Raw genomic sequence first — 6,582 nt, forward strand, 5'->3', positions numbered from 1 at the left:
GTAGATAGAATAGTGAAGAAGGCATTTGGTATACTTGCCGTTATTGGTCAGTGCATTGAGTATAGGAGGTCATGTTGCATTTGCGGCTGTACAGGATATTAGTTAGGCCACTTTGGAATACTGTGTGCAGTTGTGGTCTCCCAGTCATAGGAAGGATGGTGTGAAACTCGCAAGGGCTCAGAAAAAGTTTACAAGAATGCTGCCAGGGTTGAAGGTTTTGAGATATAGCAAGAAGCTGGATAGGCTGGGGCTATTTTCCCTGGGATATCAGAGGCTGAGGGGTGACCTTATAGAGGTTTCTAAAATCATGAGAGGCATGGATAGGGTAAATAGATAAGGTCTTTTCCCCAGGGTGGGAGAGTCCAAAACTAGAGGGCATAGGATTAAAGTGAGAGGGAAGAGATTTAAAAGGGACCTAAGGGGCAACTTTTTCACACACAGAGGGTGGTGTGTATGTGGAATGAGCTGCCAGAGGAAGTGGTAGAGGCTGGTACGATTACAACATTTAAAAGGCATCAGGATGAATATATGAATAGGAAGGGTTTAGAGGAATATAGGTCAAATACTGGCAAATGGGACTAGATTTATTTAGGATATCTGGTCAGCCTGGACAAGTCGGACCGAAGAGTCTGTTTCCGTGCTGTATGTCTCTATGACTCTAGTCGAGTTCTATTTTGATTAGATGGTGTATTCAGAAACGCTCACTGTCCTTTTTATAATTAGATCCATTAGTTTACAATGTCTTATCGTCCAAACTTTATATTCTTTATATAGGATTACAGGATTTTCATGTGATTTTTTTGCAGGATGACATTCTCTAATTAAGATCAATCATCTTCATTCTGGTTGGTAATGGACAAACAGCGTAATATTAGCAGGCATGGACGAGTTGGATATCTCTATGACTCTATGAAGACTCTATGTCCTGAAGAAGGGTAATACCCGAAACGTTGACTGCTCCTTTCCTCCAGATGCTTCCTGGCTTGCTGTGTTTTTCCAGCCTCCTGTGTGTCTACCCTGGATTCCAGCATCTGCAGTCTTTTTGACTCAATACAATCGATGAATTACTCAACATAATACTATGCTGATCAAATGGGTTGAGTCAAAAGGTCTGAATAGGCCATTAAATCTCAAAACAATCTGCAAATGACTATTTAAATGACAAATTAGGTGTCGATAGAGTACACCTGGAACTTGCTAATCTGTTTGGGTGCAATTTTTTTTTGCAGAAGGTGTTCTTTTCCTACAACTTAATTTGCTACTAAATGAGCCCATTTAATGCAGCTCAAAAAGATTCTGGAAAATCTGCAGAAAGAACCTGAGGAATTCAGACAAAATACTGTAGTTGCTGGAAATCTGGAACGAACATACAGAATTGTTAGAGAAACTCAACAGGTCTGGCAGCAACAGTGAAGAGAGAAACAGAGTTAACACTTTGGGTCTGCTATGGCTCTTTTAGCAGAAGTGAACCAAGTTGAAACATTAATTCTTGTTTGTCTCCCCACAGATGCTGCCAGACCTGTTGAGTTTTCTCCAGCATTGTCTGTGTTTGAGCCTGAGGAACTGATCACCACCGTCTCGGCTCCTCCACCTTAAGCTAAAACGGACAGTGAAAATGCAAGAAATGGTTAGGAGATCTCCAGAGAAAGGGAAACAGAAACAGAATTAATCATTAAAGTGATTGAATCCACGAGTGATGACGACACTGAATCAGGCCTTCCAGCCCATCATTTCTGAACGGCTTCTCTGCAAAAACATAGTTGACACGCTGTAAATGTTTCCTGATTTTGAACCAATTCTCTTCTGAAAGCCATCTTCTAAGGATGCCTAACCTGAAGAAGTTACCCTCCTCCCTCTGGACAAACCTCAAGGGATCTCTCTCCCACTGCAACTCCTCTCTACCTATCCTCTCCTCTATCCCTCTTCTATCCGCCTCCCACTCTCTCCCTATTTATTTCAAAACCCCCTTCCCCTCCCCCTTTTCTGATGAAGGGTCTAGGCCCGAAACATCAGCCTCTCTGCTCCTATGATGCTGCTTGGCCTGCTGTGTTCATCCAGCCCTGCACCTTGTTGTCTCGGATTCTCCAGCATCTGCAGTTCCTACTATCTCTGACTAAATCTGCACTCTTGGGCCGTGCATTCCAGATTATAGCCCTTCATCGGATTAATTCTTTTCACAGATGCTGCATACCTGCCGAATGTTTCCAGAATTTTCTAATCCAGTTTTCCAGCACTGGCAGTACTGTGTTTTTATATTCTGGTATGCAGGGATGGGTAATGAATGCTGGTCTTGCCAGCACTGCCCATGTCCAAAGGACGAATTAATTCAGCAAAACGTTTGCCTATTGATCTGCTGTAACACAATAAGACACCAAGGTAACAGACAATCTTTCATGAGGACTGGCAAATATTAAAGATACAGCAAATTGCAGCTATGAAATTTAAAGTTGATAAATTAAATTCATTTGGAATAAAAAGAACTAATACAATGATGATGACCATGAAACTTCCAGATTGTCATAAAGCCCGAAAAAATTGTAAAGAGGTTATTGGATTCAAAACATTTGTTCTGTTTCCTATTTCTGTGGATGACCTACAGCAAGGTGGCTCCGTGGTTAGCATTGCTGCCTCACAGCACCGGGGACCCGGGATTGATTCCTCACTCAGGCTGCTGCCTGTGTGGAGTTTGCAGATTTTCCCTGCGTCTGCATGGGTTTGCTCTGGTTTCCGCCCACAGTCCAAAGATGGGCAGGCCAGGCGGATTGGCCATGCTACATTGCCCCATAGTGTCTAGGGATGTGTAGGCCAGGTTGGTTAGCTATGGAAAATGCAGGGTTATAGGGATAGGGTAGAGTGGTGGGTCTGAGTAGGATGCTCTTTGGAGGGTCAGTGTAGACATAATGGGCTGAATGGCCTCCTTCCCCACTGTAAGGACTCTGTACTGAATTTCTCCTACAATTTCTCTGTCATAATGCCATTTTTGATTCAATGATGCCTGTCCATACCTGGTATAGACGGGACAACAGCTTCTGACTACTTATTTTCTCATTTGGGGGTGTGGGCATCACTGGCTAAACTGGCATTTGTTCCCCAATTTTAGCTACCCCTTGAAAAGGTGGTGGTGAGCTGCTTTTATGTACAACTGCGTCCATGTGGTGTAGGGACACCCACACACTGCTGTTTGGGAGAAAGTTGCAGGATTTTGACCCAGAGACACTGAAGGAACAGCGATATATTTCCAAGTCAGGATGGTGAGTGGCTTGGAGGGGATCTTGCAGGGGGTGGTGTTCCCATGTAGCTGCTGCCCTTGTCCTTCTAGATGGTGGAGATCATGGGTTTGGAAAGTGCTGTTGAGCCAGGCTTGGCAAATTGGTTCAGTACATCTTGTGGATGGTACACACTGTGGCTACTGTGTGTCATTGCTGGAAGGAATTTGCATTTATATAGCGCCTTTAATGTATTAGAACATTCTGATGCAAGTCACAGGAATGGTATCAAGCAAAAAAACTTGACACTGAGCCACAATCAGGAGTTCTGAGGGCTGTATGCACATTCCTCGCATTCAGCCATCACCCCTGTATTTTCTGACCTTCATGGTGTCCCCCAGTTAAGAGCAGCCTGCATTTTAAAATTTTTACCCTTGTTTTCACATCCCTCCCTGCTGCTCTATGTCTATTGTTTCCTCCAGTCCTACAGCACTCTGAACTCTCTCCATTCCTCTTCTTCTAGACAATTGGGCACTTGCCCATTTCAGCCATCTCGCTACTGGCTATGCCTTCAGCTTTTTGTAGCCTGCAGTACCCACAGAGTACTGATCGGAGGCAGGAATTAAACTCAGTCAATATTGTAGCATTCCACCACTGGTCTGCTAACTGGGCATTCGCTGCAATTGAATGCCTTTGCAATCTGTAACTCGGTGCTCCACTGGGGACAAAGCACACAGAGACGATCATGTTTGGAACTGTGTAACTGGCCAAAAGTGGCCAGTTGGACGGCACGGTGGCTCAGTGGTTAGCACTGCTGCCTCACAGCGCCAGGGACCCGGGTTTGCTTCCACCTTCAGGCGACTGTCTGTGTGGAGTTTGCATGTTCTCCCCGTGTCTGCGTGGGTTTCCTCTGGGTGCTCTAGTTTCCTCCCACAGTCCAAAGATGTGCAAGCTAGGTGGATTGGCCATGCTAAATTGCTCATAGTGTTCAGGGATGTGTAGTTTAGGTGGGTTATAGGGGGATGGGTCTTGGGTGGCATGCTCTGAGGATCGGTGTGGACTTGTTGGGTCGAAGGGCCTGTTTCCACGCTGTAAGGATTCTATGAATCTATGAATCTATGTGTGACTCCAGACCCACATAGTTGACTCTTACCTACCCAGTGAAATGGCTGAGGGAACCACTCATTTGGAGGTATCTTTAACCAACCTGTTTAACAATGTTATGATACATCTCTGGAATAGATGGATCTTGAAACCCAGGCCTCCCTCATGGCTCAGAGGTAGGGACAATACCACTGTGTCACAATAGCCCTCAAAACCACTAAGTTGGATTCAAGAAGATGGCTCAACACCAATGTTCCCATTAACATTTCATGTATGCTCAATTCTTTTTGTGAGCAGTCCCTTTAAATTTATCTGTCCAGCCACACACGTGTAATTTGCACGGTATCTTCATGGTTTACATGGAATCTTCCATTCTAATGCATCACTGCACTCATGCATAACTTTAAAATATGACTTAATTTATACAGCACCTTTCACAACCACTGGACATCTCAAGAGTGCTCTACAGGAGCAGGAACATCGCTCACCAGTGTTTTCTTCTGGGGCAGTTAGGGATGTGCAATGTTTGCTGGCCATATTGAGCCATTGTGTAATACAGCATGCAGCAGGCCCTTCAGCCCAAACTGATCCATGCTGACCATAGTGCCCACTCAGCTACTTACAATTGCCTGCATTTAGTCCATATCCCTGTAAACCCTTCCCATCTATGTACCTATCCAAATGTTTTTTAAATGTTGCAATTGTACCTGCCTCAACCACTTTCTCTGGCAGCCCATTCCACAAATGCACGACTCTCTGGGTGAAGAAGTTGCCCCTCAGGTCCTTCTTAAATCTTTCCCCCCTCACCTTAAACCTTTGCCCTCTAGTTTTCAATTCCCCAACCCTGGGAAAAAGACTACATGCATTCATCCTATCTATGCCCCTGATGATTTTACACACCTCATTCTCCTCCTCATATCTGTAAGGCAAACCTCCTGCAAAATTAATCAAAAGGATGAAGCCATGATCAGGCTGTTGGCTATTGTTATGTCATTGTTATCATCAGGTTATTGCTGTTGCTGGTGAGAATGCCTCACAATGAAATAGCTTGACCAGAAGTCAAGCAGCATGGTGGCTCAGTGGTTAGCACTGCTGCCTCATAGTCTGTGGAGTTTGCACCATCTCCCTGTGCCTGTGTGGGTCTCCTCTGGGTGCTCCAGTTTCATCCCACAGTCTAAAGATGTGGAGGTTAGGTGAGTTAGCCAATGGGGGATAGGGGATGATGTGTCTGGGTGGAGGGTGGAGCCGTTCGGAGAGTTGGTGTGACTTGATGGGCCGAATGGCCTGCTTCCATGCTGTAGGGATCTTATGATTCTATGAAAATTGAGGTACAGAACTATGGAAACATAGTATGAAAATGTGCACTAATTTGGCACCTATTATGTTCACAGGAGGTTCCAAAGTTTTTTTTTACACAGCTAGTGAATTGCTTTTGAGGTATAGACATTGTTGGAATTAGAAATACAGCAACAGTGTAAACAAAGCAAGGCAAACTCTGACAATCAGCAACTTTTTTTTCAGTAATGGAAGGTTAAATATCGGGAAGGTCGCCAGGTATAACACCCTAACCAGTCAAAACAATGCCTGGGACTCTTTACATCCAGCTGAGAAGTTTAACATCTCATTTGAAAAACAGCAGAGCTTCCTCAGGACTGCACTCGAGTGTCAGTGTAGATTTACTGCTCAGATCTCCAGAGGGGGATTGCAGTAGTGGCCATAGAGCAAATCCATTTATAGAAGCACAGTTTAGTCAATCTAAAATGTGAATGAGATTTTAGAAATACAAAGAAATCTGAAATGAAACTAGCGAACTCAGTGAATAAACTAATTCTGCGTCCAAAGCATTAGACTATCATTTTTCTTCACATTGCTGTCAGGCTTTTAGGAGGGGATCAGCTATGAAGCTTGAAGTGATACAGATTCCTTATCCAATACTCTGACTGTACAAGGGAGTTAGTTAGCTCAGTTGGCTGGAGAGCTGGTTTATGAAGCTGAGTGATGCCAACAGTTCAATCACTGCACTGCTGAGGTTAAAATGAAGGACTATCCTCAATCTCCCCTATTACCTGAGGTGTGGTGACCCTCAGATCAAACCACCAACAGTCCTCTCTCTCATGACAGAGCAGCTGTATGGAGACTTTACCTTTGACTAAAACCAACTGGCCATTCTTCTTGCGTGAACATGACACAATGAGTACCAGTGAGTGTGAACGTGGGGTAATTAGTGCCAGTGAGTGTGAACCTGGGGTAATTAGTGCCAGTGAGTGTGAAC

Source organism: Rhincodon typus, chromosome 24 (genome assembly GCF_021869965.1).
Source record: "Rhincodon typus isolate 14 chromosome 24, sRhiTyp1.1, whole genome shotgun sequence".
NCBI lineage: Eukaryota > Metazoa > Chordata > Chondrichthyes > Orectolobiformes > Rhincodontidae > Rhincodon > Rhincodon typus.